This window comes from Passer montanus, unplaced genomic scaffold (assembly GCF_014805655.1).
Source record: "Passer montanus isolate IOZ18808 unplaced genomic scaffold, ASM1480565v1 scaffold152, whole genome shotgun sequence".
Classification (NCBI taxonomy): Eukaryota; Metazoa; Chordata; class Aves; order Passeriformes; family Passeridae; genus Passer; species Passer montanus.
The window spans coordinates 376,222-389,185 of NW_024362274.1; positions in this window are offsets into that span (position 1 = coordinate 376,222).

Genomic DNA, 12,964 nt, shown 5'->3' on the forward strand with positions numbered 1-12,964 from the left:
GTAAGACCTCAGAAGAAAAACATAGCATGAGATTTTTATATATTTATACTATTTTCACATTGTGTTCTATTTATCAAGATAGATGAGTTGAAGATCTATATTCATGTGTTAAAACAAAAGACAAATATATCTATTTCTCATAATTGTTGACCATTCCTGGGCTGAAATTATGCATAATAAACAGAGAATTATGAAAATCCCCACCTAACTTAATGTAAAATTATTCATATGCAATAGATTTTTCCTCTCTGCTGTAATCTTACAAAATATTACAATGAACATATATTAAATAATATTAGCTCTTATCCTGAGTATGCAAATATATTTATTATCAAGTTTTTGGGGGGTTTTTGGATTGTTTGTTTGGTTTGGTTTGGTTTAGTTTTTTTCTGGTTGACCTGTTGGTTGGTTGCTTTTCTGGTTTTTTTTTTGTTTGGGGTTTTTTGTTTGTTTATTTTTGGGGTTTTTTTTTCCAGAAAGATAAAGAACTTCTGCAGGATTTAATCTTCGGTTTTGATAAATAGATTGGATATTTTCCATTAATAGAGTTTGAATTTGCGTGTTTTGAAAAGCAAATTACCTCTAGGTTTCAGTAGCACTTTGTGCTCCAATATTTATATAAAGACCTTTCACTTAGGTGAACACAATTACATTAAATTTTTATACAATTAAAATTTTCCTCCTTTGTAACACTTTTGAAACTTCTGTGCCAATACTTTGATTGGGATTTGTGTAATATTCCTGGTAAATGAGACACAGGTTACATAGAGGTGAAGTACATACAGACTTTTTTATTTACCACATATTTTGGCAAAAAATTAAGACAAAATGATTTAGAAACTGTTGTAATTTACAGCTTTTATACAGCACTGAGATTTAGGAAATATGAGTTCCATATCTAAACCCTTAAGTTTCCTTTAAACCTTGTCAGGGGAAGGGTTGGAGTTTATTTTTTATTATTTTTAAATAACTTAAATAAATAATAATTTAATCTCCAAAACCAGGGAAAAAAACAGTTGAGGTCTTACAGGAATGACTCTTTTTACACAGTTTCCAGGAATAGGTTTCAAAGATAATTTTGCTACATTTTGAAAATTCTGCTGGGAGTATACAACATCACAATTCAAAGAAACACTCCTCTCAGAGAATGTGGATTTAAAGTGTGCTCCTATCTCCATTGTTTCCCTAGAATACAGTTAAACAACCAACCTTCAGTACCCATTGCTGTGTGTTTGATTTCCTTTCCTCAAGTAATGACTTTAAAGATTACTTCAGGTCTGTAATTCAACTTGAAAGTGTTAATCTACCTGCATATGGACACATGGACTAAATAGGAAAGGACAACAGAACTTTCTGATCTTTCAGAGGCCGTGAAAACCATGTGCTTCTTCCCTTTGCTCTGGCTCTCGCTTCCCAAGGATGATGGCATTCACAAGCAAGGATTCATTAGAAGCACATATGTGAATTTGAGTACTCAAATTTATCAGCGGTATAAGATGTAAGGGTCCAGTACATCTTTATCACTTTCTATTATTCTGACAAATCTCTCTGAGCAACATGAACAGATGTGGAGCACTTTTAGCATGAGAGGGCCAGGTAACTGAACAGCCAAAAATCCGTGTACTGAAATGAGTTGAAATATGGATATCATCCCAAAATGAGGAAACCTCTTATCATTGTCTAAGCTCTTCCAGAATCTATTACAATAATTCCCACTGACTTCAGAGATACCTAGCTGATTGAGGAAGAGCTGATGAATTGAAGGTTTCCCAGCTGCTAAGCTCAGACACAAAGTCACTGATGACTTCAACAGATGGTCCTGCTTTTAGGCCATTGAAAACTTTATGAGCCATTTATCCTCCTTCAGGCAGCTCATCATGTGAAATAAGGAACAGAATGATGTACTAATGTGTTTTGTAACCAAATGCTCTGGTCCATGTCTTTCCTGAGTGGCATCCAAATCCCCTCCATTTGAGCAATAGCTATAGATGAAAAATTAGCAGAGTTAAATTAAAAAAAAAAAAAAAAACAAACAAATCAGTGAAATACTTAGAACAGTATCACAGATGCAGCCTTTTCTCACCTGAAATAAAGCTAAGTTTTGATACTTTTATAAAAGAATATTATAAAGCTTATGAAGGCGACAACTTTCTTTTTCAACCCTATTTTTGTTAAATTGCGTACCTGCAACAAAGTGATTCACTGAACACCATCTAACTTCAAAATTAGTCCCTGGGTTTGAGACTGACTACTTTTGTTCTTGCCTAGTCAATCAAGACAAAAGCATCCAATGCAATTTTCAGAGCATGGGTTTCTTGCTGATATAAGACAAAGCTACTGAGACAAACTCCAAAACAGTGTGTATGTACCATTACAAAAAAAAAAAAAGTTCCATTTGGAAGGATTTTATTTCTTTCTTAAAGAAAAAAAAATCAATCAAAGCCACTCTCTCTTTGGTCTAAGTATTCTTAAATTTATAGGCATGTGTCAGAAAAATCCATTGGATCACATCTAGTCTCAGTTCTACCAAGGTGTTCAGTGGGGTTCCCCAAAGAGGATATTTAAATCAGTGACTTGTTTTTCCAAAATACATTTTGGTGTTTATGAGTGGCAGGTCTCCTTGGTGCATAAGGAGGCCTCTGGGTATCCTGGGACCAGAGAAATTAGAGAATCTAAATGAAGTCTTCTAAACGGTTACTAAAAGAGAACTGAAAGAAGGAAGTAAAAATCTTTCTTTTAATTAGTTGATTCTGTATTTGCCACTGTTAATCCAATCATAGTCTGAAATTGTAGTAAGAAATGCAGTGAATTTATGTCTTCACACCCACCCTTTCCAGGCCAACTCCCTGGGGAAAGGAACTATAAAAGTGCACCACATGTAAAGTACTAATTTCCTTCTCATTTTCAGATAAAGTTGGATTTCATCCTCCCTATTTATTAAAAGGTTATTCTTCTAAGCATATATCACAAGCTTAGAGAGCTGTACCTTTGGATCTAATTTCTGCTCTGTGGTTTTTTTTCAGGCACTTAAGAATGCATTATTATTACAATAATGACAATTTTAGTTCACGATGAGTGTACTGTGATCCTATTGCAATTGCATATGTTGAAAATGTCCAGTTCTGTATCATCAGTTGTTTTGTTGAGCTTATTATTATTATGGCCTCTGTTGAACCCACTGTAGTGGCTAAGGTTTGATGATACAGAGGCATGAACAACTCAGAAACACAACTCTGTGACTTTCAGTGAAACCACAAGAGCTTGTTGGTTGTAGGCGGTAAAATCACTGGTTTTTAATGCTACATTGAAGTTGCAGGTCAGCATTTCAAGTCTGTAATTTCATAAATAATTCATTTCCTATTATTAAGCATTCGCAAAGAAAGAAAGAAAGAACAATGAAATCAACAAGAACAGCAACATGTTCCAGTCTTGGATGAAAAAATCCCAAATATTGTTCTCTGTCCCCAGAGCATGTTAGTAACAGCGTAACCCTAATCAAAGTTGCTGTGGGGTTTCAGACAAACTATTTATTGCTTAATTCTTTTTCCTTTCTGCACCAATAAAATTGTTATTCTAAACATTTGCTATCAAACAATAGAAGCCTGCTGTGAGATCATTCCCACTGATTTAAGGCTGATTATTTTCACATAGCAGCTGTCACTAGGTATTCCACATTCTTAAGCTCTGTCATTAGAGAGGAATCACAGCCCCATTTCTGACTGTAGATCATGGCATTCTGGTGACTCAGAACCTGCTGTGCTAATTTCTACAGAGAGAAAGCAGGAGCTCAGCTTAACAAATAAAAAATCTGTTCAAGTTCTGCTGGTATTTAAGTGAATATATGAAGATTATGTCTCCCATCATTGTGGGAATGCTGTAATAAAGACTTCCTTGTGGGATCAGGCCCTTGGAAAGAGAGTGATAAAAGTATTAAGTCATAAGTACAAGGAAAGCCCAGTGTCATTCCATTTAGTTAATTTGACTGGACAACATTAATAGGCCTTGCATTCTGCACTCATCATTTCTTGGCTTGGACTATATCTCCTGTACTTGTTCTGCCTGCAAAACCTTCTGGTATTCAAATGATCACTAATAATTACATATTCATGAAATGTGTGACTTATTTCTGACCACTGTTGTTGAATGTAATAATAAATATCTTAACAGTCTACAAGGTGTGCCAGCAGATTACAGGTTGTTATAGCTCCTAGGGTAAAGAATTTATAGTTCAATATAAGTACACACCTTATAAATCCTCACGTAAGTTGGGGAGGAAAGTGCTTTTGTGAAATCATTGTGTTTCTGGAATGTAGGAAAGAGTCATTATGCTTCTTGGAAATGTTAATGACCTTATATGGACAATTTTAAAATCACAGAATCTGAAATAAAAGTATGGTGTAGATTGGAAAGGACCTTAAATATCATCTAGTTCCAGTTCCCCTGCCCTGGGCACTTCATTTTAATGATGACAAATATGTGCATATGCATTATGAAAAAATTCTCAGAAACCATGGAGAAGTAAACCAAGAAGAAAAATCAGGTTTTTCTGAGCCAAAAAGTTTTATAGGATGTTGGTTTGCATTAATTATACTTTGTCAGTTGCAAATATACTTTTTCATTTTAAAAATGGCAATACATGTCTTTCAGAGAGAAAATTATCATTAGGAGCCAGAGAAGGAATCAAAGACATACATGTCCTGCTGCACGCAGCTGTTTGTGGTTGTGTGGCTGTGTCTGGTGTGGGATATGTACATGCACAATGGATTTCTGTTTTGAGGGCATAGGTAAGATGCAGATCACCTCTGTGATCCATCTCCTTCTAGTGATGAATGTGCTCACTGTGTCCTGGGGGTCCTCATAATGCCAAAATAGTGAAAGTGGGAGAAGAGTTTTCTTCACTATGTTTAGGTTTTGATATGAAATCCATAAGGGTTAAGCTAAGGCTATAAAATTGTAGCCTGAAGCCTGAAAGTTTCATGAAGTTACAAACAACTGAGTAAGTGTAGCTTTTGTTGGCTCTCCAGCTGTGATGCTTACCTGGAACAGTATGATTTGTATTTCTTCCTCTGGAAAAAGTTATTGCAGGAGTTAAGATGAAAGAAAGAATCAGAAACTAACTTGTATCCCTTTTTTATTTAGTATTGTCCATTTCTCTCCAACACACTTATAGGTTATATGTTGAAAGCAAGTAAATTGCTACATTTGGTACTGGTTTTTTGTTTATTAAAGCCTGTAGGCAGTGAGCAGTGATTTTCAGTCATTTAGTTCTGTATCTCTTTTCTTTGACTTCTAAACAAGAAGCTTGTCAAGACAGTCTCTGTTTCTCATGCTTTTTATTATTTCTAGACCATTTCTAGACATTGAGGATGTCTGAGGATTCAATATGAGAGAATTTCAATTTTAATATTAAAATTAAAATTTAAGTTTTAATACTGACTGCTCAGAAACTTGGAAGTCATTTGAGTTTATAAGAGTTAATATTGATTTTTTGTACAAAGGATGGAACTGTCAAAGGTTTCTCTGTACCAGCTCCTCTACTACAGCTGATGTGTGATGAAGAGGAAAAAGGAAAACTATGACCTAATTCCTTGTACAGAAGAGAAAAATCCCATACAAACTTTTTGAACACCAATTTTTATTTTGTAGGAAAAATAAGGATAATTGCAATGAGATAGGCAAGACCACAGTGCGAGTTCTAAGAGAATTAAAAAGTGTGTACTCAACATTCTTACGCTGATTCAGAAAAAAAAATGGGGGAAAATAAATGGGGGATAAAATAAATAAATAAATTCTCCTTCAGGGGACTGATGGACCAAAGGGACACTAAGAAATACTCAGATGCATTCTCTCTAGTGAGAGGTTGTTTGAGTGTAACTAAACTGACTGAACTTGGGCTAATGATTGATTCCATAGAGAAAACAGTGAATTGACTAGGAAACTGCTGGAATCTCTGAATCACTGTTTTCTCCAAAGATATGTTTATTCTGTGCAGTTCAACACACAATTAGATAAAACATCAAACACTTAAATGAAACTGCACTAAAGCAGGAAAATAATACTACCTTGCTTAACCAATATGTGAGACACTGCATTGGGAATCTCTTAGGTCTCTCCTGAGGTCTTCACTGATTCAGCCTAGTTGAGACAAGCAACAAAGACATAAACTCTCAGCCAAAACTCTGGTTTTGGGGCTGTTTTCTCAGAAAGTTACAGTGGACTTGTTAACAGCTATGGCAACAATGTCTATCCAGCTACAAGGAACACATTTGTGTAATGTTTTTCCCAATCAATTGTGTAGGATTGTAACCTTCATAGCTCTTTATTTACAAACATTAAAACCATTCAGAAATATCCTCCACTGAAAGTCTTCCTGTGTTTGTTCATCTATCCAAGTGGAGAGGATGGCATCGGTCCAAACACATAATCCGTAATGTGCTCATTTGATACCAGGCACAGTTTAAGTCATTTTACAGTTTATATTTCCATTTGAATTTAACATAGCTCCTCTTTGCCATTCCAATGATTTGCTTGGCTGTTATGTGGAGGAACATTATAGCTCCATGACAGTTAAAACCAAAAATGTTACTCTCAATGTAGTTAATTAGGGGAAAAAATATTTCTCTATACAATTTTGATATGCATCTCTGCCCTTAAAATGCACAATTATGGTCTCAAAATGGACTTTTTGTTATTGGTGGGGCTTTTTAGCCCTGGAGTATAGACTAATGGCACACTATAAAAACCCTAAAAAATTGGGACCAATGCATAAAATTAAGGAAATATTTTCTCTGTCCACCTTAAAATGAATTTTTGAACAATGTAGACTTTCCCAGTCCTGTATTTTCCTTTAGCCCATTTTCAGTTTAGTTTTGGGGTTTTTGTTTTGTTTTATTTTTCCCATTTTTGCAATTAATTATTAGTAATGGCATAGAAGTATACATCAGATCAGTTACAGACTATCTGCCTGAGCATATACATATGAGCCTCTGATCTTGCAGTAAAGTCTGACAATCAGATTACACAACCTCTCAGATTTCCCTCTAAAGGTCATCCTAGTACCAATTCCTTTTCTGTCTAGAGACCACTGGGAGTTTCTTCAGCTTGCATTTGTGTCTTTAGCTGCAGTCTGTGTCACTGTTATATTTTCTGGAAAAATTCCCTTGCCCAGGATTTCTCTCCTGGGAAGCTGAGCAACCTCAGAGAAAAAGAAAAACAATACTATCTCATTTGCTTCTCCTGTGCTTTGCTGCTTGGGAATGAGGTTTGGAGATTGTTTATCCAACATGTCAATTGTTTTGACTTATTGGTCAATGAAGGCCAAGTTGTGTTGGACTCTGAGGAAAGAGTCACGAGTTTTTCAGTAGTATCTTTTAACCTTCTGTCTGGACCCTTTCCGTATTCTTTAGTACAGTTTAGTATAGTTTTAGTATAGCATTCTTTAATATAATATAGATCATAAAATAATAAATTAGCCTTCTAAGAACATGGAGTCAGATCCATCATTCCTTCCTTCGTCTGGGAACTCCGCAAACACAAAAGAGTCTGGTAACTACAAGTAAAAAGGAATGATTTTTTTTTCCTTGCAGGATGGTAGTGGTAAGGTAGATCCCTAAGTAAAGTAAAGTAGAATAAAGACAAGACTCAGAACCCTGAATTTGTTACAGAAATCCATTTGACTATCGTCTTCTGAAGTTAGTTTCTTGCACATCAAATTGCTACTATAATTAAGTAATTTTGAACATATGGTTTTCAGTGAACCTATATAATTTCAGCTTATTCAGATTTCCTGATTTTATTATTGACATGTCTTTTTTAGTGCTATTTAGTACATATTGTTAAATATCTCTAGGTGAAATTAATTATTACATTAGAATTATTATTACATTTCAGATTATAATAAAAAACTTATCTGTTTCATTTTTGAGAATAATTTCTCTAGCCAAAATATACTTTAATTACATCTCCTTTGATCCCCTCTGGAGCAAAGGACGTGGGTCATTAAATGTCACTTCCCATAAAAGGCATCCAGGTTCTTCTGCATGTTGCCTTTAATTTTATCACAACTAAATATGAAGCTCAAGAACTGCTCAAAGCAGGGAACACTAATATAATTTTAGCTTATAGGTAAATATAGGTTATCGCTTTTACACAGGTTTACACCTTTACTTTTTTCTGTTGTAATCCTGATTGCCTGTCAGACACCTGGAGAACACATGAGACAACTTTTATTGCTACCTAGTTTCTGAATGTTCCTACTTATAAACTCGAGAATCTTCAAGCTCAGCTTTTACTGGTACTTCATCCAACTTGTGCAGCATAGAAGGGGAGCAACTCAAGGCTAGAGACAAGCCATGTCTAGTGGGAAAAAATGGCAGACAATTATAAGAGTGGAACACTTGAACTATGTATTTTCCTTTGTCATCCCAGTTATAGTCACAAATAAACATCTACTCATCCTCAGGAGAGTGCAGACTGCTCTGTACCAAAATGCTTCTTAGTTAACAAAAGGCAACTTCACATCTCTAAACTGGTGCTACTGCAGTACCCATTTTTCCTTTCCAGCAAAACCAGAGTGGAAAAAAAGGAGCGTCTTAACATTGCTTATCCCAGTTCACCCAACAATGCCATGAAAGTTGGACACAACTGACCTGAAAAAAGGCAGACTTCCTTGGCAAGTCTGCAGGAAGACATAAAAAGAGTTAGCTACACATGTCTCTGATTAAAAGATTAATTAACTTTTCCATAAAAACTTTCTTTGTCAGATTATCCTCAATATTTTTGTATTCTAGTATCAGATACCTGTTTGTTTCTCAATCGCACTGAAAGGAAAATCCCAAGGAAATAAAAGTTTCTGCTTCATTAATGACTGTAATGTCCCCTCCCTGCTAAGAGGAAGGTGTTTAAGCATGTCCATGTAAAATCTCTCATCACTCTTCTATAATAAACAAAATCTTGATAAAGGTAATCCTTAAAGCAGATCCAGGGCACATTCATTAAAAGGAAATCAAAACCATCTAAATAAGGCCCTCCCCTTTATTACACAGTGTCTTAGATCAAAATATATTTCCATATGAATATACGTGTTCCAATGAAATTTTAACTCTTTTAATATCAATAATCTACCATATTAATTTTAAGATGCTAATTATCATTCTGTAATTCTGTATAATGTTCCTATATTCCATAATAACCCTATATTGTGCTTATTAGGTATTTTAAAAAATAATTCCTCTGGTTTCTGTACTTTACCTGAATTAACAGTTATTTAATTTGGGCACATTTACAGAAATTCACTTGATCATAATGACAATAATATCAATACAATTTTTGTTCTGTCAGCCTTCTCTTCAGTCAGAATACCACTCCAAACAGACTTTGTTTTCTACATTATTTATTTACATGGTAGAAAAAATTTGAACTGTTCTTAAAAGCAATGATAACTCCGAATATCACAGTTTTATTGCTTTCTGTCTTTTTTAATGCTGTCTTTAATTTCCTTTTCAATATATTTTTCTGCAAATTTAATGCAATATTGGTTGTATATATTATCAATAGCTATTTTTTAAAGTAATGAAAATGTTGGTTTTTATTTAATTAAGACAATAAAGTGTTATTTTTCATACTGAAGGGCACCCAGGTCATATTATCTACATAGCAAATGAGAAAGAAGTTTAATCCACAATACAAAAGTTACCAGATTTTATCTTTTCTGATTCATTAGGTAAACAAGTACCCTGACTATTCTGTCTGATGCTGCAGACTGGGTTATAGCCAAATTCCTTCTCTGAGCAGGGGGAAAATAATGAATGGATTTGTAAAGAGAACTTCATTCGCACATAGGATTTGGCTTAGTCCTCTGTGACTTGGAAAGTAGAGACTCCAGTCAATTCAGGAAGAAAACCAGCAGAGGAAGTTGAAGTTTGAAAGTTCATTTTAATATGGTGTTTGTGTTTATTTGATAATGAGCTAAGAAAGTGAGTAACTGTATCATGATCATTTTTTGAAGTTCATAAAAATAGGAGGTTTCCTACACTATTTACCCCTAATCTACAATAATTTTTAGGTTAATGAATTATTCTTTCTGAGAATTTGTTGTGAACATAGTAAGGGAGAGGACTGTCCATTTATTTGTTTAAAATTCACTGTTGTTGCCTTTTAATAAGTAAGGTCTAATAAAGTTTAAAATTTTCAGGCAGAAAGCCCAGGCATGAACTTTGTTTACATTTCTTAGCTTGTTCTGCAAGACATTTCTTCTATTCAGCTCACATTATCAAATTCTTGAGCATGGGAATCAAGACTCCTTATATTTTCCACCTTGTAAAAAGTTTGTAATATTGTGTCAAACTCAAAAACATTGATGCAACAATCTGGGAATCCAGTTTTATCAGAAGTAACAGCTTAACCCCATGCACACAGTGTTTCTTCCTGGCAACTGGAGATAACACACAGTACATTGTTAAAGGGCAATTCAGAGAAAATGAACCACAGTCCTTCATTTTGGACTCTAAAACGTGGAACACTCTTGAAAATCCAAAAGCATCAACTGGAAAGTTTGCAGTTATTTTTTTGGATGCCCATCTGGTATAGCCCTGCTGGCTTCTAATCAACTCCTTTATGATATATTACTGGAAATGGACATGTATTACAGCTCTATTATATTGTGGAAAGTTGTGTAACAATTTCATGTTAAGTCTTATCTTGCAATCCCTGAGGCTGAGTCCTATTTCATCACTGGGTTGAACAGGAGAGCAGTGTAAATCTCTTTATTAAACCATTGGACTTCAAACAGAGAAGAGCTTGTGCTCAGGCATCCCTGAAAACTTTGAGGAATATATCATGTCTCAATCCCCTTTGTGTTTAAGGAGTAGAGGCACAGTTAAGTTTCTTAACCACAGTAGCAAAGTTTGAGGTCAAAGACACAACTAAATAGCAGAATTACATCTCTGGATCCTGCATAAAATTTCTGTGTGCCCCTAGGAAACACACCCATTAAAAGAGTGGTCTGTGAAGAATAGAGTTCAACATCTTAAAAAATTTGAACTTACCAACAAAATCTTTATGGCTGTTGTGACTACATACTGTACAACATATGAAAAGGCTTCAATTTAGATGTTGTTTTGTTCCCTTCTACAACACAATAGAATGCATAAACATGAAAAAAATGCTCTTGAGAAAGTCCTGGAAGCTAAAAAGTTCCTTCAGGCTTGTTAATTCCTGCAGGTTGCAGTTAATCTGTCTTGCTTTAAGTGTGTTAAAGTTGCCCAAGCAAATTCCTAGCAACAGTTATTCAGAAAATATAACTCCAATTTTACAGGAAAAACATTATTCAAATTGCTATAATTTGCAACTGGAAAAACATCCAAATTTTTAAATTTTTGCATCTGCATCATTGACAAGACAAATACATAGTAATTTTATTCAGAATCTCTGAACCAATGTTTTTATAGTGACAATATATCAAGGTTTATTTCCTACTTACTGTGGTATGCAAATGCAATATTGAAAAGTGTGTAAAATTTTAATAAATGAATCAAAGCAATGAAGCTGTAGTCAAACACTGATACTGCCTCAGACAATTCTCATTTTTAACAAACAAAATTGTTTCAACAATACTTTTTAAAAAAATCCACTTCTGAAAATATCTTGATAGTGGAAGGAATTGTTTCTCAAAAACGATTTCTTTTTCCTTTTCACCTGACAGAATCTCATCACTACTTGTTTTGACTACCTCCATATATGAATTCTGGTGTAATTCAGTTTTCCAAGCAAAAATGTAAGGTGTTCCTGCTCCCACTCTCTCACATGGCACAATGCTGACAGGAGATTCCTTCTCTGGCATTCTTCAGAGCTGCTCAGCAGTCTCTGAGCACAAATCACCTCCAGCTCACTGCAGAAAGCTGTCTTAGAGGTGCAAGAAAACAGATGCATGCAAGAAACAAGCCCAAACTTTAATTTGAAAACAAAACCAATAGCCAAAACTAACAAACCTCAGAGGTGAGCACTTCACAATCATATTATATTGACATGTATATAATGGATACAGGATATGAGTTTGTTGCACTGGTCAGAGATATTGCTACTGCACAGACAGAAATGATGGCCCGAAGATGCACACACACTCTGTTAGAGGAGAATAATAGAATAAATTAGGTTGGAAAAGACTTCCAAGATTGTCAAGTCCAACCTTTGACTGATCATCACCACCTTGTCAGCTAAGTCATAGCATTTAATGCCACATTCAGTCCTCTCTTATACACTTCCAAGATGGTGTTTCCACCACCTCCCTGGGCAGCCTGTTCCAGTGCTTGACCACCCTCCAGTAAAGAAATTGTTCCTGGTGTCCAACCTGACCCTCCCCTGGCCCAGCTGGGGACCATTCCCTTTCCTCCTGTCCCTGTTCTCTGGGAGCAGAGCCCGACCCCCCCGGCTGTCCCCTCCTGGCAGGAGCTGTGCAGAGCCACAAGGTCCCCCCTGAGCCTCCTTTTCTCCAGGCTCAACCCCTTCCCAGCTCCCTCAGCTGCTCCTCACCAGACTTGTGCTCCAGTGTCCTCACCTGCTGACTTTGTGCTCTGGCTGAACATGACTCTTTTTATGTTTGTTGAGAAAATGACCAGCAGCACCTGTCCTGGGCACTGGTTGCAATGGGTAAAACGTAACTTCCCAATTCACAGTCTGACACTTATGTGGCTGCTTTATAGGGAGTTACCTTTCCCCAAGTTTTCTTAGGTTCAGAGTAATTCCTGTACCCTGAAGCCAGCATGAACTAGGAATACAGGCTGAATAATGAGGTTCCAGAAGTGGTTGTGAAAGATAAAATTTTTAGATGTCTTTAATCAGAAGTGAGGAAAAAAATTACAAGTGTGAAGCACAATTGGGGTAATATATAAGATGAAGATTGCCAGAGAACATGTCTGGTTTCAGCTCAGATAGCAAACACCACTTCAAATAATTTGTATTTCATTTA